This window comes from Ambystoma mexicanum, chromosome 2p (assembly GCF_040938575.1).
Source record: "Ambystoma mexicanum isolate Mex_15411 chromosome 2p, UKY_AmexF1_1, whole genome shotgun sequence".
NCBI lineage: Eukaryota > Metazoa > Chordata > Amphibia > Caudata > Ambystomatidae > Ambystoma > Ambystoma mexicanum.
Genome location: NC_090923.1, coordinates 1,158,493,003 through 1,158,519,256, shown reverse-complemented (window position 1 = coordinate 1,158,519,256; position 26,254 = coordinate 1,158,493,003). Strand labels below are relative to the sequence as shown.

Genomic DNA, 26,254 nt, shown 5'->3' with positions numbered 1-26,254 from the left:
CGGAGGAGGATAGAATGCCGGAAGAACAACCTTCTGGGCCAAATGAAATTCCGTCACTACCTTCGGAAGAAAAGAAGGACGAACTCTAAGGACAACCCTGTCCTTGTGAAATACAGTGAAGGGAGGCTTAACTGAAAGTGCCTGTAACTCACTCACTCTGCGAGCGGAAGTAACCGCAACTAAAAACACAGTTTTCAGAGTTAACAGCCTCAAAGGGCAAGAATGTAAAGGCTCAAACGGAGCACCCATAAGAAACTTAAGAACAAGGTTTAAATCCCAACCGGGCACCAGGAAAGGTGACGGAGGGAACACATTAGTGAGCCCTTTCAGAAACTGTGAAATCAAAAGTATTTTAAAGTAAGAACACTCTTCAGACGAGCGCTTAAAGATGGACAGCGCCGCCAGGTAACCTTTAACGGTACCCACTTGCAAGCCCCTGTGGGCCAAAGAAAGTAAAAAGGACAGAACCATGGGGATGTCACATGCAAAAGGATCCACATTCTGAACTCTGCACCAGTCGTAGAACTTACGGCAACGGCAACGGTAAAGAGACTTTGTTGCTGGCCTTCGGGCCGAAAGCAACACCTCCATCACGTCCTCAGGGAGGTCCCAATCCTTATACCTCAACCTTTCAGAAGCCAAGCGTGAAGGTTGAGGGATCTGACCTCTGGATGGAGAACCTGACCCCCCTCCCGTGAGAGCAGATCGTCTCGGTAGGGAAGACGACATGGAGGGCAGATGGATAAGTCGAGAAGGTCCGGGTACCACGTCCTCCGAGCCCACGCCGGGGCAATGAGGATCATCCGGGAACCGAACTTCCGTAACCTCCGCAGCACTTGCGGGATGAAGGGGACTGGAGGAAACGCGTACAGCAGCGGGAATGACCACTCCACCACGAACGCGTCTCCTAAGGCTCCTTTTGGAGGAAATTCCCGCGAGCAAAACCTTTCGCACTTCCGGTTGACACTGGAGGCGAAGAGATCCACTTGAGGGGTCCCCCAAAGGGCGAAGATCTCCAGGAGAATCTCCTGAGCCACCTCCCACTCGTGAGAGATTGCGCTCTGCCTGCTCAGAGCGTCCGCCGTCACGTTCTCGTCTCCGGCCAGATGAACTGCCGAGATCGAAACTTCCTGCTGGATGGCCCAGAACTCGAGCTGCATCGCCTCCCTGCACAGAGGAAGTGACCCTGCCCCCCCCTTTTTGTTGAGGTAGTGCATGGCCACTGTATTGTCCGTCAGGATCAGGACACTCTTTCCTCGCACAGTCGGCAGAAAAGCCTTCAGGGCTAGCCTGATGGCCCTCAGCTCCAAAAGATTGATATGGAGTCTGGACTCCGACGGAGACCAACGACCGCTGACTGTCAGCCCGTTGGCATGAGCTCCCCATCCCGTGAGGCATGCATCCGTCACGATCGTCACCTCCGGCCAGGGAAGCCAAAATGGAGCCCCCTTCATCAAGTTGCCTTCGACGGCCCACCACAGAAGATCCCGGGCGACCGAGGGCGGCACCTGAACCGGGTCCGACATCCTGCCGGAGGACTGCGACCATTGCGTCTTGAGTGCCCACTGCAAAGATCTCATCCGCAGGCGAGCCTCTGGCACCAGAAGAATGCAGGATGCCATGAGGCCGAGCAACCTCAAGAACTCGAACGCAGGGAGCGTCTGGGCATGCTGAAACTTGTGCACCATCTGCTGAATGTGAAGAGCCCTCACCTGGGGAGGAAAACACTGCCCCAGGGAAGTGTCCAGCACCGCTCCGATGTACTGGAGCCGCTGTGTTGGCGTCAAATGGGACTTCTTTAAATTGAGGGAGAAGCCCAGCCTGTGAAGGGAGCGGCAGGTGACGGACAGATGATCCAGGACTTGCTCGGGAGAGCTCCCCCTGATCAACCAATCGTCCAGGTAGGGGTAGACGTGAATCCCCCCTTGCCTGAGATGCGCTGCCACCACCACCATGAGCTTGGTGAAAACCCTCAGGGCGGAGGTCAATCCGAACGGCAGGACCCGAAACTGAAAGTGCGAGTCGCCAACCGCGAACCTCAGGTACTTCTTGTGCTTGGGATGGATCGGCACATGGAAGTAAGCATCCTTGAGGTCGAGTGACACCAACCAGTCCTGAAGCTGAAGGGCCTGGAGGACTTGAGAGAGAGTAACCATCTTGAACTTGTCCTTCCTGAGGAGTTTGTTCAAACCGCGCAAGTCCATGATGGGTCTCAATCCCCCGTCTTTCTTCGAAACCAAAAAATAAGGGGAATACCATCCCTTGTTCCTCTCCGCTACAGGCACCAGTTCTATGGCGCCTTTCTCCAGCAGGGCTTGAATATCCTGCGCAAGGAGCGGATCCGGACTCTGCAAAGAGAGGTTCCCCGGTGGATTGTTGTGAGGCCTTTGCCGAAAGGGAAGACAGTAGCCGTGGGTTATGATCTCCAGAACCCACACATCTGAAGTAATGGCTTGCCACTCTACAAGATGCTGCGCCAGCCTTCCCCCAACCGGCGAACCATGGGACATGGCCTCACGACTGAGTGGGAGCGGCTGCGGCGTTACCTGAGGGCAAAGAGGCAACTGCCCGAGCGGCCTTGGCACCACGGGTACCCTGTCGTCCACCTCTGGTACCCCTGCGATGGCCTCTTTGACTGCCAGCTCCTCTCGCTTTACTGAAGGATGAGTAATAGCGAAAGGAACCACCCCTCCACTGCTGTCCCCTAGGACGAAAAGGCGGAGGTTGGCGAACTGCAGCGCCCAACGACTTCGCTGCAGCTTTTGAGGTCTGCAACCTCTCAAGGCTCTCGTCAGCCTTGCTGCCAAAAAGGTGTTCACCGTCAAAGGGCATGTTGAGGAGCCGGGATTGCACATCAGGAGCAAACCCCGACTTCCGCAACCACGCAAACCTGCGTATCACGGTGCTCGCCGCCATGGACCTACTGACGCATTCAGCTAAATCCAAACCCGACTGAACGGACTCACACATGGCATCCTTTCCATCCTGGACCATAGCAAGGAAACCATCCCGTTCGTCCCCTTCGGGAATATGTTCAGCCGCCAACGCAACACAGTTCCACATAGTGTGTGTGAAACGAGACAAGGCACAAATGGAGTTGGCCGCCTGAAGCGCCATACCACCAGAAGAAAACACTTTCTTCGCCCAGCCATCAAAACGTTTGTCGTCCCTATCAGGAGGGATGGTAGGGTACGATGCCTGCTTTGCCGGGGCCGTGGCCGCCTGCACCACCAAACTCTCCGGAGTGGGGTGCCTGGTCAAGTAGCAGGAGTCGCTACTGGCTGGACGGTATTTTCGCGACAAGGATCTGCCCACCGCCGGGAGACTCTCTGGAGCAGTCCAAGCCGCCGCCACCCTTCTCTGTAAAGCCATATGGAACGGCAGTACCGGGTCAGTTGGAGGACCAACATCAAGGATGTCCGTCAGATCATCCTGCACAAACTCCCCTGGGGGAGCAGACCATCCCAAGTACTCAGAAACCCTAGCCATAAGGCGCCGGTACGAGGAATCGGCATGAGAGCCAGGCTCAGGCCTACAAAACTCCACCTCCGGAGAGGTGTCCAGTCCACTGGCATCATGCAGTGACTGTCTCAAATCGTCAAACTGACTATGGCCCGAGACAATTTCATCTGGAACCTGACTAGGAACCAGGCCATCAGAATCCTCATCCGCCTCTGAAATATAGTCCAGGTGGCGAAAAGAAGGCACCCGAGAGTGCTTGCTCTTAACCAGAGCCTTCCTAGGGGGTTCTCCCGTGCCACGGGGTACCTCCGACACGAAAGGCGTCGATGGCGTCGAGCGAATCGGCGCCGGCGTCGAGAGAACCAGCATCGGCGCCGAGGAAATCAGCGTCGACGTCAGACGCAGCGCCTCCAGCATCGGCGGCGTCGACACAGCCCTCGAGGCCGGAGCCCCGAGCGTGTCCCTCGACGACCCGAGCGTCGACGGCCTCTACGACATCCTCGAAGCCGGAGCCTCCAGAAAGCCTGTCGACGCCCTCGACGCCTCAGACCTCGATGTCTTCCTCGAAGACTTCACAGGTGCACACGGTCTCGAACGCGTCGAGGACCGGGACCTGGAACGGGTACGGCGAGAACGAGTCTCCTTGTCCGAACGGGACCTCTCCCGTGACTCGTGCCGACCACTCATGCGAGCGGTGTCTCTCGACCTCACACGACCGACCCCACTCGGGGGCGCGGACGGCTTAGTACCCTGCGACTCAAGAATCGCCAGCATTTTCTTCCCGAAGGAAGCCCATTCCTCCGGCGTTGCACGGCTGGTGGGGTAAGCGACGTGCCGGGCAGAGTCCTCCGAGGAGGACCTGGAAGACGACCGGTGTCGGCGCTTCCGAGAACGCCTCGAAGAGGCTGAGGAGTGGCGAGACCGACTCCTAGAAGGAGACCCACGAGACTTCCGACGATGACGCGGAGAGTCACGCCTCGAATCATCCGTCGAAAGCCCCGCCGACTTCGACTTCCTGGGCTTGGACACCCGACCTACCGACAACTTCTTCTTACGCTCGCGTAAGGCTTTGGACGTGAGCGACTGGCAGTCGATACAGTCATCCGTGTCGTGGGCCTCCCCGAGGCACCAGAGGCAGGCGTCGTGCGAGTCCGTCACCGACATCTTGGACCCACACTCCCCGCACTTCTTGAAACCCAGACGCGGGGTCGAAGACGAAGTAGAAGACATCTTCACACAAAGGATTTCCAAAGAGTCGAGGCGTGAACCGAGAATCACGAAGCAACACGTTCGCGGAAAAAACGGAACTGAGGCTACGGGCGTCGTGCGTCCTACTCATCACATCGGATGACGTCGGACGTCGGAGGAGGCCCTCGACGACGGCGCATCGACGTCATCGACGCAGGACGCAGAAAAAAGTTTCCGAAGCAGCACAGCTGTGGTGATTACATGTCATAGATATGGAATACGTCGGAGGACCCAATCCCCTCGAACCTTAGGTTTTTACCTGGATTCCCGCCTCACACTGGCAAAACAAGTGAATGCTATAGCATCATCCACAGCCTACACATGTAAGTTGATCAGGTTGGCCAAACCCTTCCTTTCAACAAGCAGTTGTACCACATTGGCAAGTGCACTTGTGTTGTCCAAATTGGACTACTGCAATTCCCTAAACCTTGGCTCCAACAAATACATCACCAGGAAAATTCAAACACTTTAAAACAATGCTCTAAGAGCAGCGTTAGGAATGACCAAAAGAGAACATACCTCGGGAGCAAGGAGACAGTGTAACTGGCTCTCCACTATTGATAGAATTAGACTAAAAATCGCCTCACTAACATTCAAGTGCCTCAACAACGCGGCACCTCGCTACTTGACAGACAGAATCAATAGAAAGCCCACTTTTCGACCCACTAGAGCAGCCTACACTAACTGCCTGACAGACCCCACTTTCAAAATGACAAAAATCGGCAGCAACAGATTCTCTGTCAAAGCTGCCCAACTTTGGAACTCCCTTCCCCCTTCGTAAGGGCGGACCAAACTTTCAGACTAAACATTATCAACTGGTTCAAAGAAAATGATCTTTAACTTCAGTACGACCTTTCGAATCCTCATCACCTTTGCTATATTTAGCCTACCCCCTATCTATACACAGTTTATAGCTACAACTGTATCTCACTTGTTCATAGTTACATCTGTTTTTCATTTGTTTTTTCACCATGACCATGCATTAGGCAACCCACACCGTTGTATCATATAGCTTGCTTACCTTGTCCACTTAACTGTAATCTACGTTGTATCCGTATTGCATTTGGTAACCATTGTAAGATGAAAATATCCTTGTACTCGTGCCCTGATACCCTCGAGTCTGGTGCGCGTTATAAATAATAAAACAAACCATGCACGGACTACAAAACAAGTTTCTTTAGGATGGACTCAGAAATGTTAATCGGTTTGAAATAATCCAAATGTCTAATAAAAAAAAATGAAGTGTTTTACTGACTCTTCAGAGCTGCCGCACACTTTGCGTCTCGGCTAAGGCTGACTATCTAGCCATATACTCTGCCACTTTGAGGGTGGTGTTATGAAATTGAATATATAAACTGCTGGCATAGGCCGGTGCAACACAGTCTAAATACAAGTCAAATCCCTCAGCTGGTTTCGTCATTATGTGAGGGTGTTAGGCAGAAACCTGTGCAGTTCCCTTAAGGACCACTGCAAAAGATTTAGGACTACAGGTGGTTGGCAGTAAACCCAATTGGTAGCAGTCTGTACCACCCAGATTTACCTGGTAGCTGTGGCTGAGCAGTCAGACTTCTCTCAAGATGAGTTAGGCAGTATATAGAGTATACACAATAGGTACACAGACACAGTAGCACAAGCAAACATTGACCAGAGCTTTGGTGTAAAAGTATATAATTATTTAAAGACACACTTGTAAATTACACTAGCACAAAGAGAGGTAAATAAATTAAACACACAGTCACTATTATATATATATATATACAACCCTAATTACTTATTAGACAAGTCTTAATGAGAAACACCACTTATTTTCAGACAGAGATGAGCGCTTAACATAAGTTGGCACTCTAATAAGTTATTAAAAAGGGAGGGAAAAAGGCAGAGTTATGAAAGCACACAAATTTCAATACTTTTCAAAGAACCACAGTGAGGCAGGTTAGGCAAAGCCTACTGGGGAGCAAGGAAGTTCAAATGCCAGACCCACTCTTAGAGAGAGCAAGCGAAATGTGTCCAGGATCACACAGTGGGGTTTATGCCCAAAGTCTTTGTAGAAAGTTCGCAAAAGATTGAGATTAAGTCAGGAAAAGTTAGTTAACAGGTCCCAGGCTAGCCCAGGTTAGAAAGTCGAGGATTTACTGTCACCCCGAACGATCTGTCGCAAGGGAAGCCAGGCGGGACATAGTACCTGAAAGTGGGAAGAACGCTCCAGCGGGGGCAGTTGTTCCTGGCAGCGGGTCGGTGTTTCGCCCAGAGGAAGGGGAGGTCTCGACGTGGAGGAAAGCTGAAGGTCGTTGCGCTGCCAGGGAAGAAACCAGCCGCGGAGTTTCCCGGTTACAAGGTACCACCCTTTTCTTCGCGGTAGTGGTGATCCGTGGTATTCCGGTTGCCGGGGTGCTTGGCACGGGCAAGGCGGCCACGAGATGGTCCAGGAAGGCGAAAAGACAGGCAAACTGGTTATCCCCAACAGTCAAAGGAAGAAGACTCTCCGGGCTGGAGATCTCCTCTGTCGTTGGGAAAAGTGGTGAGACTGTTCCGCAGGGCTCCACCGGTGGTGTCGTCGTTGCAGGTCGGCTCGGCTTCTCCCTCCTCGGATTCTTTAGGTCCTGTGGCGACTTCTGAAGCCTCAGTCCCCAAAGCCCTGCTTTTATGCCGAAAACCCCCATTCATTCAGCCTAGCTGTCAATCAAACATGCTAAGTGGTGAGCCGGGCGGCTCACCTCTTGGGCCAATCACACAAGAGTGCGACATGAGTTGCCGAGGCAACTCAGTCCAGGGTGCCTAAACCCCCTCCCACACCCCCTGTGGTACCCAGACAGAGCGGCACCACTTTTGGAGGCTTCTGTGGAGAAGCCCGCCAAAAAGTGGAACAAAGGGCTCGACTTGGGTTGGAGTCACAGAAGCGAACACAAACGCCATTTTGGAACCAAGTTTCGGCAAAAATTACCAACCGGTGAATTAATATTAATTTAATAAACCGGCGGTATGTTCGAGGCTATATTAAAAAGTGGTAGCCTCGAACAATGGGAAAATCCCATAGGAATATATTTGCGGTCGAATATAAAAAGTAGTATCCACTGCCACCAGCCCAAACTCGGTCGGGGGGGACTGGACAGTGCCCCCTCGAACAACAGACCCCGGGGCAATCGAATTGCACCAACCAGTATGTCCACAATAGGATGGTTTGTACTGGTTCTGTTCACAATTTGAGACTAGTAAAGCCAATGGTGACTTTACATGCCCCGGGAGACAGGGTATGGAGTCTATGTTTGGGGGTCGCTACGACACCCCTGGGTTACGGCACAGAGGGTGCTGTGTAACCCACATACCAAAAACACATGAAGCCCTATGGGGTAAAGGACCCCATAGCCCATAAAACACATACAAAGTCAAAGGAACACCTCAAATCATGTCCAAGCGTGGGAGGAAGAGAGTCTCACTCTTAGCAGGAGAAAAAATAAACCCCAAAAATCCAACAAAGCTGCTGGGGGACTCGCTAGGTTTGGGAAATTAGCCTTTACAGAGAATTCTCCCTAACAGAGGGGCACCCGTCTTCAGCGCAACACAAGCACATTTCATCCCTCTTGTGATGGCTTTGTGGCGCTTTGTTTTAAATCAAGCCTTTATGCTTGCAGTTGACTCCTCTGGTTTATCGCAGACAGTCCCCATACCCAGATTCTGAAGCCCTTTACGTACAAACCGGGGCCAATGAACTAGAGCCCGGGGTACTTAATAGACTGCTCATTGAGTCTTTGTATTTAGTTAATTCTGGTGTGCTCCAGAGCGTAATCCAATACAGCAACGGCTTGCTAGCAATGACTTCGTTTATGGGCTTAAGGCCACATTCCCACCGTAAACTTGCCATTGGAGCTCCCTTGGGTTGCACGAACAGGCCCTGCAAGAACCCATTGTCCACCACACTTAGCTCAGGTGAGGGGCAGTGTCCCCACAATTCTGCGCCATAAAATGCTGCTGCCCTACCTTGCTCATGGTATAATTTAATAGCTGGAGAAACTGCACCCTTTCTGAGCCTATTGTAGCGGCAGCAGATTCCACTGCTATATTTTTCAAGGGTCACAATGGCTTTAGCGAGGTGGGCTGTCCATGACAGATCTTCATTGAATCATATACTCGGGTAGTCGTAGTGACACACCTGGTCCAACACATAATTGCCAATTGACATAATCACTTTAATTTTCTTCTGGCAATTTGATTGGAGAAGGCTCCAAGGCAAAAATGCTGATGAAATAGAAGAATGGATCTATCAGTTGGCACATGCCGCAGGGGCATGCCATAGAAACCTATGTTAACCAGTAGAACAAGTTACTCTCTTACCTGGTAACGTTCTTTCGATGGGATGGTCCGACGACGTATTCCATATCTATGACAGTAATCGCCACAGCTGTGCTGCTTTGGAAATTTTCGGCGTCTGCATCCTGCATCAATGACGTCGATATGCTGTCCTCGAGGGCCTCCGTCGAGCCGACGTCACTGGATGTTATAAGTAGGACGCACGACGCCCGTAGCCTCAGTTGTAGTTTTTTCCCCCAGAACGTGTGGCACCAACTACTGCCAGTATGATCACAGAAAGCCTTGCGGAAACGTAAGCCGCAATTGTATAAGAAATTCTGTAGCGGGGTAGGCAGGGAGGGAGCGATATGGAATACGTCGTCGGACCATCCCATCGAAAGAACATTACCAGGTAAGAGAGTAACTTGTTCTTCGAGGGGATTGTGTCCTCCGACATATTCCATATCTATGACAGAATTCCAAAAGCAGTACCAGCGTAAGGAGGTTAGAATGCCCAATCAAATTGCAGAGTAAAGGACTGCCTTGCCAAAGGCCAGATCCTGCCCATGGATAGAATCTAGGGAGTATGGACCGAAGCCCATGTGGCTGCTTCACAGATGTTACGAACAGGAACACCCCTCTGCAGGGCAGTAGAGGCAGCCATACCCCTAGTAGAATGGGCCCGTAAGCCTACCGGAGGGTCCTTACCCGCCAAGTAGTAACATTCAGAAATTGCCAAGATAATCCATCTAGACAAAGCCTGCTTAGTAACAGCTTGTCCCAAACGCCTTCCAGCGTAACCAATAAAGAGGTGATCGTCCACTCTGACCCGGGACATGCGTTAAATATAGAAACTTAAAGCTCTCCTAGGATCCAACCTATGGAGCCTCTCCTCTTAGCAGGATGTGGAGGAGGGTAAAACGCCGGAAGAATAACCTTCTGGCTTAAATGAAATTCCGACACCACCTTCGGAAGAAAGGAAGGATGAACCCTAAGGACTACCCTGCCCTTATGAAACACAGTGAAGGGTGGCTTAACTGAAAGTGCCTGCAACGCACTCATTCCGCGAGCGGAAGTGACCGCAACTAAAAATACAGTTTTAAGTGTTAACAGTCTCAGAGGACAAGAATGTAAAGGCTCAAATGGAGCACCCATTAGGAATTTTAGAACAAGGTTCAAATCCCAACCAGGCACCTGGAAAGGTGACGTGGGAACGTGTTAATGAGCCCTTTGAGAAACTGAGAAATTAAAGGAATTTTGAAATAAGAACACTCCTCAGACGAGCGCTTAAAGATGGACAACGCCGCCAGGTAACCTTTAATGGTACCCACTTGAAAGCCCTTGTTGGCTAACAAAAGCAAAAAAGACAGAACCACAGGAATGTCACATGACAAAGGATCCACATTCTTAACCCTGCACCAGTCGCAGAACTTCCTCCAACGGCAATGGTACAGGGACATTGTTGCCGGCCGTCTGGCCGAAAGCAACACCTCCATCATGTCTTCAGGGAGGTCCCAATCCTTATACCTCAACCTTTCAGAAGCCAAACGTGAAGGTTGAGGGATCTGACCTCTGGATGGAGAACCTGACCCCCCCCCCCTCCCGTGACAGGAGATCATCTCAGTAGGGAAGACGATGTGGAGGGCAGATGGACAAGTCGAGAAGGTCCGGGTACCACGTCCTCCGGGCCCATGCCGGAGCAATGAGGATCATCCGGGAACCGAACCCCCCCTTAACCTCCGCAGCACTTGCGGGATGACGGGGACTGGAGGAAACGCGTACAGCAGTGGGAAGGACCACTCCACCACAAACGGGTCTCCTAAGGCTCCTCTTGGAGGAGATTCCCCGAGAGCAGAACCTTTCGCACTTTCGGTTGACACCGGAGGCAAAGAGGTCCACCTGAGGGGTCCCCCAAAAGGCGAAAATCTTCAGGAGAATCTCCTGAGCCAGCTCCCACTCGTGAGAGATCGCGCTCTGCCTGCTCAAAGCATCCGCCATCTCGTTTTCATCTCCGGCCAGATGAACTGCCGAGATCGAAATTTCCCGCTGGATGGCCCAGAACCAGAGCTGCATCGCCTCCCTGCACAGCTGAAGTGACCCTGCCCCCCTTTTTGTTGAGGTAGTGCATGGCCACTGTGTTGTCCGTCAGAATGAGGACATTCTTTCCTCGCACAGTCGGCAGAAAAGCCTTCAGGGCAAGCCTGACGGCCCTCAGCTCCAACAGATTGATATGGAGTCTGGACTCCGACGGAGGGATGCGTACGTCACGATCGTCACCTCCGGCCAGGGAAGCCAAATGGAGACCCCCTCATCAGATTGCCTTCAACGGCCCACCACAGAAGGTCCTGGCCGACCGAGGGCAGCACCTGAACGGGGTCCGACATCCTGCCGGAGGACTGTGACCACTGCATCTTGAGAGCCCATTGCAGAGATCTCATCCGCAACCTGGCCTCTGGCAACAGAAGAATGCAGGATGCCATGAGGCCGAGCAACCTCAAGAACTCGAACGCCAGGAGAGAGTGGGCATGTTGAAACTTGTGCACCATCTGCTGAATGTGATGAGCCCTCACCTGGGGAGGAAAACACTGCCCCAGGGACGTGTCGAGCACTGCTCCGATGTACTGGAGCCACTGAGTTGGCGTCAAGTGGGACTTCTTTAAGTTGAGGGAGAAGCCCAGCTTGTGAAGGGAGCGGCAGGTGACGGACAGATGATCCAGGACTTGCTCAGGAGAGCGCGCCCTGATCAAGCAATCGTCCAGGTAGGGGTAGACGTGAATCCCCCCCTTTCCTGAGATACGCTGCCACCACTACCATGAGCTTGGTGAAGACCCTCGGGGCGGAGGTCAATCCGAACGGCAGGACCAGACACTGAAAGTGCTTGGGATGGATCGGCACATGAAAATAAGCGTCCTTGAGGTCGAGAGACACCAACTAGTCCTGAAGTTGAAGGGTCTGGAGGACTTGAGAAAGAGTAACCATCTTGAACTTGTCCTTCCTGAGGAGCTTGTTCAAACCATGCCAGTCCATTATGGGTCTCAATCCCACGTCTTTCTTTGAAATCAAAAACTAAGGGCAATTCCATCCCTTGTTCCTCTCCGCTACAGGCATCAGTTCTATGGCGCCTTTCTCCAGCAGGGATTGAATTTCCTGCGCAAGGAGCGGATCCGGACTCTTCAAAGAGAGATTCCCTGGTAGATTGTCGTGAGGCCTCTGCCGGAAAGGAAGACAGTAGCCGTGGGCTATGATCTCCAGAACCCACACATCTGAAATAATGGCATGCCACTCTACAAGATGCTGTGCCAGCCTTCCCCCAACCGGCGAACCATGGGATATGGCCTCATGACTGAGCTGAAGCGGCAGTGCCTGAGGGCAAAGAGGCAACTGCCCGAGCGGCCTTGGCACCTCGAGTACCCCGTTTTCCACCTCTGGCACTCCTACGGTGGCCCCTTTGACTTGCAGCGCCTCTCGATTTACTAAAGGATGAGTAATATTGAAAGGAACCTCCCCTCCATTGCTGTCCCGTACGATGAAAAGGCAGAGGTTGGCAAACTGCAGCGCTCAACGACTTTGCTGCAGCTTTGGAGGTCTGCAACCTCACAAGGCCCTCGTCAGCCTTGCTGCCAAAAGGATGTTCACCATCAAAGGGCATGTTGAGGAGCCGGGTTTGCACATCAGGAGCAAACCCCGACTTCCACAACCACGCAAACCTGCGTATTACAGTGCTCGCCGCCATGGACTGGCTGACGCAATCTACCATGTCCAGACCCGACCGAACGGACTCGCACATGGCATCCTTGCCATCCTGCACGATAGCAAGAAAACCTTCCCGTCCCTCCCCTTTGGGAATATGTTCAGCCGCTGAGGAAATACAGTTCCAAAGAGTGTGCGTGAAACGTGACAAGGCACATACAGAGTTGGCTGCCTGAAGAGCCATACCCCCTGAAGAAAACACCTTCGCCCAGCCGTCAAAACGTTTGTCGTCCCTATCAGGAGGGATGGTAGGGTACGACTCCTGCTTTGCGGGGGCCAAAGCCACCTGCACCACCAAACTCTCCGGAGTAGGGTGCGTGGTCAAGTAGCAGGAGTCGCCACTGGCTGGGCGATATTTCTTTCGGCAAGAACTTGCTCACTGCCGGGAGACTCTCCGGAGAAGTCCAAGCCGAAGCCACCCTTCTCTGCAAGGCCATATGGAATGGCAGCACCGGGTCAGTTGGTGGACCTTGGTCGAGGATATCAGTCAGGTCATCCTGCTGAAAATCCCCAGTGGGGGCAGACCACCCCAGGTAATCCGTGACCCTCGACATCAGGCGCCGATATGAGGACTCGGCATGCGTGCGAGGCTCAGGCCTACCAAACTCCACCTCCGGAGAGGTGTCTAGACCACTGGCGTCGTGCAACGACTGACACAGGTCCTCAAGTTGGCTATGACCAGAAAGGAGGTCATCAGGAACCTCTGCAGGAACCTCACCTACCTCAGAAATATAATCCAGAGGCCGGAAGGAGGGTACAGAAAAAGGAACAAAGACATGCTTAGCCTTGGCCAGAGCCTTTCTGGAGGGTTCCACCGTGCCACAGGGAACCTCCGACAAAGCCGCCTCGAAAGGCGTCAAGGGCGTCGATGGAATCTGCTTTGACGTCGAGCGCGGTGCCCACAGCTTCGACAGCCTCGACACAGGCCTCGAGGGCGGAGCCCAGAGCGTGTCTCTCGACAGCCTGTGCGCCGATGACTTCCTCGGAGACGGAGCCTCGAGAGAGTCCATCGAAGACTTCACAGGTTCTTGCGGTCTCGAGGGCGTCGAGGACCGGGACCTGGAACGGGCATGTCTAGAGCGACCATCCTTGTCTGACCGGGACCTCGAAGGCACCCGGTGGTCGCGACGACCGCTCGAGCCCGAAGGCGTACGAGCAGCGTCTCTAGAACGGTCACGGCCGGCGTCTTTCGACGTCACAGACGGACCAGAGCCCTGCGATTGTAAAATCGGCAACATCTCCTTTCGGAAAGGAATCCCATTCCTCAGGAGTGGAATGCTTGTTGGGACAGTCAACCCGCCGACGGGCGGAGTCCTCGGACGAGGACGGGGAAGGCGACATGTGACGGCGCTTCCTGGAGTGCCTCGAAGAGGCAGAGGAATGGCGGGACCGACTCCCAGACCGAGAACCCCCGGACTCACGACGACGATGCAGAGAGACGCCCCTAGAATCATCCATCGAAAGACCAGTGGAACGCGACTTCCGGGGCTTGGCCACCTTACCGACCGCTTCTTCTTACGCTCCCGCAAGGCCTTCGATGTGAGCGATTGGCAGTCAACAGTCATCCGTATCGTGGCCCTCCCCGAGGCACCAGAGGCAAGCGTTGTGCATGTCCGTCAGCGACATCTTGCTTGGACCCGCACACCTAACACTTCTTAAAACCGGACCGCAGCGTGGAAGACGCCGAAGACATCATAAGACACAGGTTCAAAGAACCGAAATAACAGGATTCAGTAGAACCGAGGTGTGGCGAGATCTTCAAAGCAAACACGTTCGCTGAAAAAACGGAACTGAGGCTACAGGCGTCGTGCGTCCTACTTATAACATACCGTAACGTCGGCTCGACGGAGGCCCTCGAGGACAGCGTATCGACGTCATCGACACAGGAAATTTTCCAAAGCAGCACAGCTGTTGTGATTACTGTCATAGATATGGAATACGTCCGAGCACCAAATCCCCTCGAAACACCAGGCTAAGTAAAATATTCGACATAGAAATGCAGGACCTGCAAGCGTAAGAAACATAGGGCCATTCGGGCTTTACTAGCGCAAGGCAAGCCTAACGGCCCATCGTTGTCTGGGCAACGCGCAATCATAATCATAAAAACAGAATATCGATCCTGATTAAAACATCATCAGCTACTTATTCAAAAGACAGAATGGCAGCAATTGGTTTAAGCTTTAAAGTCACGAGACACTGGTAAAATATGGAAAATACTCTCCATGGCTCGGGGTGTAAAGCTAAACAAGATCATAAACCCAATCTCTGGTACTGAATGGAGTAGTTAGATAACATCTAAATTCTTTGATCCTGCAGCCTCCTCTAAGAATTGCTAGATCAGAAGTGTCCTGGCCATTGCTGATGAGTAGGAAGATTCTGGTGGTTGCCATCACAAAACTTAAGCCATCAAGAGCACCATGGCTTAGCAAATGCTGTCCTAAAAAGGGACCCAGAAAATTCATCACAGGTGCTGCTTTTAATGTTTTCTCGAGTATGTAGAAGGAAGAATACCGTCCTCGTGGCAGCAGTCTGTCCTCATACCAATCTACAAGAAAGGGGAGAGGTCAAATGTTAACTACAAATTGCTGTCCATGTTGGACGTTACAGGTAAAATCTTCGCTATGCTAGTATTAAGAGAGCTGCAGAACTGGGTGGATGCTATCAACATAATCCACCCAGCTCAGACCGGCTTGCGGCCTGGATCACATACTACCTATAACATCAGAGCCCTACATTTCCTGACACAGACTACTCGCATCAAGACGGATACCACACTGTATGTTGCATTTGTGGACTTTAGAAGCACGTTTGACCAAGTGAATAGGGACACACTTCGGTCTAAACTTAGGAAACTGGGATGCCCTGACTGGCTTGTGCATATTTTGCTCCTTTTCCATAGTGATAACGGGGCAAGAGTGAGGTTGGATAACGAAGGAACAGTTGCAACATCTATATGCACAAATAGGGGAGTTAAACAGGGATGCAAAGGGATGAAACAGGAAAGTATGCATCTTTCATATCAAGTGTTGCCAGAAGTCTCCCTCTTTGAGCAGTGGAATCCCCTCTTGTAATGTCATCCTGAACTTTTGAGGCTTGGCATACATATTTTCTGGCCTTAGTTTGAGTACTGGTCTCTTGTTTTGTCTTTCTTTGGAACAAGGAAGTACACAGACTAAATAGCCCAGTTTACCTGCGAGGGCGGGACTTGTTCTATGGCTTCTTTTTGTAGCAGGGCTTGAATCTCTGCTTGCAGGTGTTCCAGCAGCATTCTTTTGCCGTTTGGAGGTAGATTGTGTGTTTTTTCTATGAACTCCATAGCCCTTTCTTTACTGTTAATAAGACCCACTTGCCTGATGTAATTGCCTCCGCATGCTTGGGTAAAAACTGTTATTCTACCCCATAACGTGGTGACATGAGAGTTGACCTGGATCAGAGCGTCATTGTTTAGAGGCAGCAGTCGCCCCTTTCGAGGTTTGGGCTCTTCCTAGACTTCTAACTCTTCTGGATTGTCTTTGAAAGGTAGGTTGCGACACACCCTGTTGACCCGAGTAAACCAGGAGCTTGAGCCTGCACCTGAGGTGTAGCCGGATTGTGTAGGTGTTCTGGGGAAGCTTTGGTTACGAAACGCATGACGGTTTAAAGCCAAACCACTTTGTTGATAAGATCTCACACTCTTTTTGGCTGTTTCCAATAAGATATATTTTTAATCAGCATGTTTAAAAGGGTGACTTGAGTTTCAGGTCTGAATGCAGAACTTCTCAACCAGGCATGTCTTTTGATTAAGGTTGCCTCCGCTATAAGTTTGGCAGCAGTTTCGGCAGCATCTAGCGTGTTCTTCATCACAGCATTCGCCGATTATTGATCCTCCGCTAAAAGCGTTTGCATTGCAGATTTTAAGGGTTCATGTGTGTCATTAACCAGCTCTTCCATTTGGTCTCACACCACCCTATTAAAGCTAGCCATGAGTGCAGTGTGGTGTTGGCTATACTAGCCTGGTATGCTGCAGATGTAGCTACCTTCTTCTCAAGAGCATATATTTTCTTGCTCTTCTTGTCTGGTGGAGTTTCAGATGAGGCTAAAGATGTTCCGGCCCTTTTGTGGGTAGTGGTTACTACTAATGCGTCTGGTTTAGGATTGCCCTTTGATGTAAAAGTGGTCTGCTGGAGCGGGTTTCAATCTCTTTTCTATGCAGAGATTCATTGCTTTTATAAGTGAAGGGGTGGCTAAATACGGACTCATTCATCTTTAACATATTGCAATAGCGGTATTGTTATGAATGAAGGTACTTGAGGCGGCAAGTTAAGACATAACAGATTCCTTTATTCAGGTAATTCATGTAACAGCTTCAGGGTAAGGAACAAGGACAGAAGCAGGGAGAGAAGCCCACTTCCCTGGCTACATGGTATCAACTGCCATGGGTGGAACACACATTCACTGAACAACATTCCAACTCTGACATAACATTGCACCTGTGATATCATTCAGTCTACGACACCATTCAGTCCCTGCATACACTCAGGACAGGACATTACATATCTCCTTTGCTTCACTCACGAATGCAACACACAGAAGACAGGACATAACAGGTATGTATTGCCCTATTTGTTACCTTTCCTTAAGGTACTCGTCCACAAAATATGTATCTTCGTCCTGCACGGAGCTGCAAATGGTACTTGAAGTTGTTCGTCTGTGGTCTGCGGTCTGATAGGAGTCTTTTACCTATCTCTATTGCTGGAGGCGGAGCGACTTTGCAAGTTGAGTGGTGCTACCCTACATAATCCCAGACACACCGCTTAGAGCTGCAAGTGGTGCTTTAGGTGGTCAGTCGAAGGTCTAGGCATACGGCAGGTGGTTCTGACTGTTGTCCCGTAAGTAAGTAGACTCACAATAACTTAGGGACTTAACCACAACAGCTCCACACAGTGGGGAAAAGACGAATAGTACAGTGTACCATTGGTGACAGCTTCCCTTTTGTTTTGAAATAAAATTACTTATTCGCTGCAATGCCGCGCAAAGCTCTGAGCAAGCCGAGGAACTACAATTTACGAGAAGCAAAACTATATGGCAAGAGCAATGACATTAAAAAGGTTGCACCAGAGGATTCCAAGATGGCCACCTGCAGGGGGAGGACGTGCAGAGCGCAGCCCGTCCCTGGCCCTACACTAAAGGGGAATATAGCACCTCGGTCCCCCTTACCCTACAATGAAGGTCTGAGTGCTGGATGACCCCTATTGCCTCATCATTAAAGCCGAGATTTGTTTGTGTCATTGCCCAGGGGGAAGACTGCTGAAATCTGCAGCAAATCGAGGGCAGGGCGTGCCGCTTCAGCAGGAGCGGAAAGGCGGTGGAGGAGCCAGGTGAGGGACGCAGCCCCCACCTAGGACTAAGACGAGATGGCACACCAAGGGCAGGAGGACGAAGTATTCTCTGTGCGCACACTGGCAGAAGAAAAGAGCCAAACAGAGGGAACGCTGTATAGTTACACAATGGAAGAGGTAATACTGCGCAGGATGATCCACCCTGACCTCTTAATTAAGTGAGCCCTTTGAGGCAAGAATTAAACAAAGTAGCAGCGAACCCCCAAGGGACTGGATTCAAACAACTGTTGGGGCACTGAATACATTGAAGGGACTGCAGTGGGTGGAGGCCATTTTTCACCAGCCTATGTATATTTTGCACTTAAAGTGACTTTGTAATCTGTGGCAGGAGAGGTGTGGGGACAACTAGGTGGCGCAGGAAAGCAAAGGAGACAAAGAATGCCGGATGCAGGCCTTCAAAGTAACCAGCGAAGTCAGAGAGACATTTGAATTCTATGGACTCCCTTTATGCCCCCCAGCTTCAAAAACCTCCAACTGAGAGGGGAGATTTTTCATGCCACAGGTGAATTAAGAGTGTTAAGGCAGTAACCACAGAGATAAGAACCTGGTGGCAAAGGGGAACGGGCTACTAAGTAAACATTGGGGGAGCTAGTACTATTTGGATGCATGGGTGATCCACAGGACTAAAAGAAAACACTAAGGGGGCCACCTGGTACTCTCTTTGGGTTGGTGTGAAATCTACTGGGTGATATAGGAGGGTACCGACACTGGAATTGTACTGGACTGCAGGGAAGGCTGCAGGTTTGAGTACAGCATATAATCCCTGTGGCAGCCCAGTTAATCTGCGGAGAGTGGGCAGAGAAGTGACCTACCCCCAAAGAAGCATATGTCGAGTCCTAAAGGTAGAGGACGCACTAAAGGCACCCCCCCCCCCCCCCCAAGGCATATTAGGTGAACGTGTTGACAATACCGAGCGAGCTTTACAAGAAATAACAGAGGACTCACGAAAAAACGATGGAAACCCTGGAGCAGCTATTAAGGATGACACGCGATTTAGAGGTTCAGTGCAAAGACCTACAGAACAGGTCTAGACGTTCGAATATACGCATCAAGAATGTTCCAGAGGAGATTGCTGACAAAGACCTTAAGCACTCTCCACAAACTCTTTGCGCAGATTTGCTTTTGGAGATCCCTTTGGACGATATTTTCTTAGACAGAATACATAGGGTGGGCCCGCCAAGGAAAGAACCGGGAGCCTGACCCTGCGATGTACTGGCTGCATTTACATCATGTGGGCAGAAGGAAGGAGTTATTAGGCAGCATGGACAGGTACGTCCTTACTCATCAACAGTTCGGAAGATCAACTCTACCAAGACCTAACCTTCTCCACCCTAAAGGCAAATGAATCCAGGTACTAGTATCCTTAACAAGGAAAAGGTGCGTTATAGATGTACCTTTCTTTTTGGATTGCTTTTTTCCTGGAAGGAGAGACAGGTCAGTGTGACAACATGCAAAGAACGACTGGACGTCGTAGCACCGGAATGCAGAGGAGATCGCACAGGGACATCATAAGTGGAAGAAGATCCCGCTAAGCGGCGACGACAATGGGACTGGACAATGGCAATACAGATCAACAAGAAGACCAGAGCTCAGAAAGGCTGGGACAAGTCAAAAGACACGCCACACTTTGAGGGGTGAAGGCGGGGGAGTAGACAAACCAGGTACATCAACGATCTGTTGGGTCGGCTGTTGATAAGAAGGGGAGGGAGAATGGCATTGGAGAAGGAGGGCCGGGATGAGAGAGGGAGATGAAGTAGGGGACCTACTTGGGATCTTATGGAGAGGGCCAGCATACCTCTCCGCAGTTGGTTGTTCCCCGATAGTTTAGGTGTATGGACAGGTTTTCCCTAAGTTGTCAATAGGACCCATATACCGGACTGGGTTAGTGTTTGAGGGAAGGGTGTTTGTGGGGGGAGCGGTGGATGCAAGAGGGGGTGAAGGGGATAGGGACCAGCATGACAATTGAGATAGTACAACAAGGGGGCGGACAAACGAAATGAGCCTTGAAGACCCCAATAAGCATAATACAAGTATCTTACTTTAAACTAGCCACAGCCTGTGTAGACCCAGGGGGACTATTAAAGATACTAGGGGTCAAGGCCCAATGGAAAGGAATACGAAGTTTTTGATTAAATTCCATCATGAGCTTTAAAATACTTACGTATAATATTCGGGGGCTAAATTCACCCGCAAAGTGGTGCAAATTGGGAGCATTCCTGAGGCGCGAGAAACCTGACTTTGATATGATATGGCATTTATAACATGCCTATACACAAGTGTTTCAAGGCGCGATGGGGCAAGGGAGGGGGAACAGAGGGAAGACAGAGAACCATCTTACTAGGCCATGTGACATTGAGATCGCGCAAGTGCAGGGGAGGAGGGAAGGGAAAGTGCAGTCCAGGAAGCCCATATATGTAGGAACAATAAATCACGATTAGGACTAGCAGATGGGTGGTGCGCTAATAAAGGAATGGTGCCGGGATTCACATTTTATTCACATATACACAAGACCCAATTACGAACATATTATATTTGGGTATCCGCTAGACTGGTGGGTTGAATTCAAGAAATCTCAATGGGTTCGATAGCACTGGCTGACCGTGCACCCCTAGGTGTGATTTCGACAAATAAATTAAATATCAATATCACTATCTCGAGAATAGGGGTTATGGAATTGGGTATTGCCAGAATGGATCCTTGCGGATGCAGTCTTTTCAAGGGAAATAGAATAACAAATTCTAACTTATTTCAGGGAAAACGCAATGGTGGATACCTCCCCAGGTATTTGGTGGGATGCTTTTAAAGCGGTAGTCAGGGGAAAATTGATAGCCTGTAAAGCACTGAAGGAGAAAATGCGGCTCGAGGATGACTTGGAGACTCAACTACAGCACATAATGCCAAAAATGTGCAACTACCCCACAAGGGAAACAATGAAAATGTATAGATTAATTAGAGGGCAAAAAAGGCAGCGAGGACCCTACTTAGAACCAAACAACATTACTATGTTCCGGGAAATAGGGTGGGTAAATTGCTTGCACGACAGCTGAGACAGAGGACGGCCACCCAAACGATTTTGAAGATTAGGATAGAGGAAGGGGAAGAAGTTACAGATACGGAGGGGATAATAAAAGGGATTTGAACATTTCTATGGTACGCTATACTCCTCCAAAAGGCTTCAGGAAGGACAGTTAAAAACAGATCTAGTCAGAATATCTCTCCTGAAGCCATCATGTATAGACAACGAGGCGCTAGAGGAGGATATTACAGAGGAGGTGATTGCGGCCATAAGGAAGCTTCCATCGAAAAAGGCCCCAGGACCAGATGGTTTTACAGCCATATTTTATAAGAAATATGGACAAATGATGGCCCCTCATTTGACCTGTTTGTATAATTCTTTTGAAAAAAGCAGACATGTTACATCGTCAATGGATGAGGCTAAATTGGTGGTATTTCCGAAACCAGGGAAAGATCCGGCACGATGTGGGTCATATAGACCAATAGCGTTAATTAACATTGATGCAAAAATCTACACCAAGATATTAGCCACACGAATGGAGGATCGACTACATAAATTAATAGGGCCCGATCAAGTCAGTTTTATAAAAAAATTGTCAGACCATTGATAAGAAGGATATGTCCCCTAATTGAGAAAGTGGAACAGCGAGGTATCCCAGCAGTGCTCCTCGCGTTAAGATGCTGAAAAAGCATTTGATCAGGTGGAGTGGCCCTTTCTCTTTCAAACAATGCAGAAAGTGTGATTTGGCAAGCACTTTTTGCAAACAATACAGGCAAACTATCAAACCCCAGCCCTACGGGTGTCCATTAATGGACAACTGTCTATTCCAATTCGCTTAAAGAGGGGTACCAGACGGGGCTGCCCTTTATCCCCTTTGCTTTATGCAATATATTTAGAATCTTTTGTACAGTGCATTTGGGAGGTGTCGGGTGAGAAGGGGATCCGTTTCGGAGAAACTGAACATAAAATAATGGCATTCGCCGATGACATGTTACTGGTTTTATCGGACCCAGGCGAATCTCTGAAAGCAATAACAACGGAACTAACAACTTTTAGGGCAGTCTCAGGACTAAAGGTTAACTCGCACAAATCTGAAATACTTACCTTACATTAACAAAAGATAACTAAGATTTGGGGAGCCACCCAATTCTCAAGGGTAGAAGAAACAATCAAATACTTAGGGGTTTATATTACGAAATCTGTGAAAATGTCATACGAGGCAAACTATCCTCAGCTGCTGCATACTTTGAGAAGTGACTTACAAAAGTGGAACCCCTTGTATATATCATGGTTGGGGTGCATGGCCTCGATAAAAATGGTGACTCCCCCTCACACCCCCCCCAACCCCCCCCATCTTCTTTATTACTTTCAGCCTTTGCCGGTATCTATTCCCACAAGTTTTTTTAAATCACTCAACCACATTTTATCCACTTTTATATTGCAGAATAAAAGACCACGGGTGCCTTGCAGACCTTAATGGCACCAAGGAATAGAGGAGGGATGGCCTTCTGGACTTCAGAACCTATTTCTGGGTGGCACAGCTAAGGATAGTTTAACAATCCTCAGAGTATGACGGCATCACGAATAACAGCACTGGTGGGCGACATATGGGATGAACTGCTGAAACAGAAACACATAACGATCCTGGGGCCTTTTACACCAATATTTGAAAATCCACAGTTTACCCTGGGGATAGAGGCTAGAGCATTTGCTAAATGGAAGGAGGGGGGTTGTACAAGGCTTAAAGATCTCTTCCTAGGCCAAGGAACTAGAACCTTTGAACAATGTAAACAACTCTGCACTCATGGAAAGGGATCGACTTAGTTACTGCCAGCTCCAACATTGGGCCTTATATCCCCAAATAAAGCTCAGGCAGGCAGACAATTTACGACATTTGAGAAATATATTACATCACTCACGGGGGACTCTATTCTGTGAAGGGGACCCTTGAGATAAATGGGTATATATAACCAAGTGGGAAGGCACACTGCACTGTCAAATAGCAGAAGAAGAAGGAGAGTCACTTTGGGTTAATATTTCGAAACTGACACAGTCTATTCAATTAAGGGAAATGTGGTTCAAAATTCTCACTCAATGGCACTATACTCTGGAGAGATTTAACATTATTTTTATAAAGGGACCCCATCGGACTGTTGGCTTAAGTGTAAGAAGAAGGGGGACTGGATCCATATATGGTGTGTCCGGCTCTGCAGTCATTCTGGGACCAGATTATTAGGACTATGAGGGAGGTTCTGAGCGTCAATATACCGGTAGGGGCAGGTGACTATTTACTGGGTCTTTGGTCAAAAAATGTGAACTCACAAGATAGGGCTCACAAAAAGGCATGTGGTTTTGACGGCCCAACTTGTGATCGCACAGAATTGGAAGAAGGAAGCGGCACTGACGTACCATGAGTGGCTATATAAACTTTGGCAAGTACTAGCAATGGAATGGATTACGTACAATCTACAAGGGGAAGATCGCAAATTCAGGTCAGACTGGGGTACAATGCTGGACTACTTGAAGGATGATTACCGAATTCAATAGTGTCCACAGAACATTAGGATTTTGGACATTGTTTAAAGCCCCATTGCAGTAAGAAATATTTGATGAACGGTGTCCTGATGTTTATTTTATTACTAAAAGCACTGCTTGGAGTAGGGGGAAAAAGGGAGGGGAAGGGAGAGGGAGGTTGTGAGTGATTGTTTTGTTAACATAAGAAATGCCAATAAAAATTAAAAAATTAAAAAAAAGGGTTGCACCAGCTGAGGCAAAGGTTCATACAACAGTCTGCGACTCGATCACCCCCTGCGCCTGAAAGCACCAAAGGAAAAATCACTGCGTTTTTTCGTGCAGGTGCTGAGTCCGAATCAAATGAATAAGTTACTTACCCCATGTAACGTCATTTCGACTGGATGTTCCTCCCACGTATTGCTCATCTTTTGACACATTGTCCAGCTTCAGCTGCTTCTCAACTTTTTTTTTTGGCAGAGGGCGCTGTGCGTCGATCCGATGACTCTCGAAGGCCTCCGATGATGTTATCAAAGGCATATATAGCACACGCAGCGCCCGTTGGCTTCAGTTCTGTTTTTTCCCCCTTTACAGCAGAAATACCCGCAAAACACGGGAATCACTGTACTCCGCCTTGATGGAATGGAAGTAGTAATAGCACAGGAAATTCTACTGAGGGGTAGGTTGGGAGGGCGATGAGGAATACGTGGGAGGAACATTCAGTCGAAAGAACGTTACCAGGGGTAAGTAACTTGTTCTTCAAATGGATTGTGCCCTCCCACGTACTCCTCATCTTTTGACAGACAGCCAAAGGAGAATTTGATTAGGAGGCGGGAGTAAAATCTGACTTTATCTTGTTTCATGAACCGAGTGCAGGACTGCTTTACCAAACCAACCATCCTGACGGAGGGAGGATTCCAGGCAATAAAGCTTTGTGAATGTGTGGATAGTAGACCACGTTGCCACTTCACAAATGTTTTTAATTGCTACAACCCTTTGCAGGGCTGTAGAGGTAGCCTTGCCCCTGGTGGAATGAGCTGTTAACCATTCCGGAGGGCTCCTTTCCTGCCAACTTATAAAATTCAGAAATTGACAGAATTATCCATCTGGATAAGGTCTGCTTAGAAACAGCCTGACCCAGTTTATCACCCGTATATCCAATGAAAAGTTGGTCATCAACACGTAGTTTTGACATTCTTGAAATGTAAAAGCTTAAAGCTCTACGAGGGTCCAACCTATTTAGACTTTCCTCCTCCTTGCCAGGATGAGGTGGGGGATAGAAAGAAGGTAGAACAATTTTCTGTCATATATGGACATCAGAAATGATTTTGAAAATGAAGGTTTGACCCTTAGAACAACCCTAGCCTTGTGGAACGTAGTAAAGGGTGGCTTGGACTAAAGTGCCTGCAACTCGCTCACTCTACGGGCTGATGTTAGAGCTGCCAATAGAATGGTTTTTAAAGGTTAGTAACCTTAAAAGGACATGAATGTAGAGGTTCGCGCATTAGACATTTTAGAGCCAGATTAAGGCCCCAAACTGGAACCTGCGAAGGAGATGGGGCGGAGGACACATTGGTGAGCCCTTTTAGAAATTGTGTCACCAGTGAAATTTTGAAGTAGGAACATTCCTCTGACAAGCGCTTAAAGATGGACAGCGCCGCCAAGTATACTTTAATAGTACCAATCTGGAGCCCCAGATTGGCTAAAGATTGCAGAAAGGATAGAACATCCGGTGTTTTACATAGAAAAGGATCTCCATTCTTCTCTGCACCAGTTGCAGAATTTATTTCAACGGCAACGGTACAAAGACTGAAATTCTCATTTTAGGTACCCCCACCTACCTTAAGAAACTCAATACTAGATACACCTCATTTAACAGACGGAAACCTGATCACTACGGCTAAGGAAACAAAAACCCTAGGCTTCTATCTAGATGCTGAACTGAATCTTAAGAAACAGGTTAAGGCCACTGCGTCGGCTACTGCCTATATCTATACTTATCCACGGTTGCAAAAATTATCTTTCTACTAACAGACGCATGACTCTAGCACAGGCACTAATCCTGTCCAAAATCGATTACTGTAACGCACTCTACACAGGTGCCAACAAATATGTGCTTAACAAACTTCAAACTTTGCAAAACAATGCCTTAAGAAGCGCCTTGAGTATCCCTAGAAAGGACCATATCTCTGAAAGTAGAAGGAGTCACAATTGGCTTACCATTCAGGACAGAATCTACTTCAAGCTTGTTTCCATCACTCACAAATGCCTAAACAACGCTGCCCCCAAATACCCGATAGACAAAATCAACCGAAAAACATCATCTAGACCGACCAGCTCGGCCAACTCCTGTTGAATTGACACCCCGCGCTTCAACCTACAAAGAGCCGGTGGTACCAGTTTACCCGAACAAGCCACCGCAGCCTGGAACTCCCACCCTTTGAATTTACGTTCAGACCTAGTGTGAAGGTTGAGTGTTTTGACCTCTGGATGGAGAAACCAACCCTCCTCTCGCGAGAGAAGGTCCTCTCTTTGTGGAAGACGTATTGGAGGACAGATTGGCATGTCCAGAAGGTCCAGGTACCAAGTCCCCCTGGCCCAATCT

The 26,254-nt window shown here is 49.6% G+C and overlaps 1 protein-coding gene across 1 annotated transcript in view; it reads right to left on the bottom strand.

Annotated features, from left to right (window-relative positions):
* The window catches only part of GPKOW (G-patch domain and KOW motifs), a 458,842-nt gene that overhangs the window by 171,355 nt on the left and 261,233 nt on the right, over window positions 1-26,254 (bottom strand). The gene's annotated exons all lie outside the window — the stretch shown is intronic.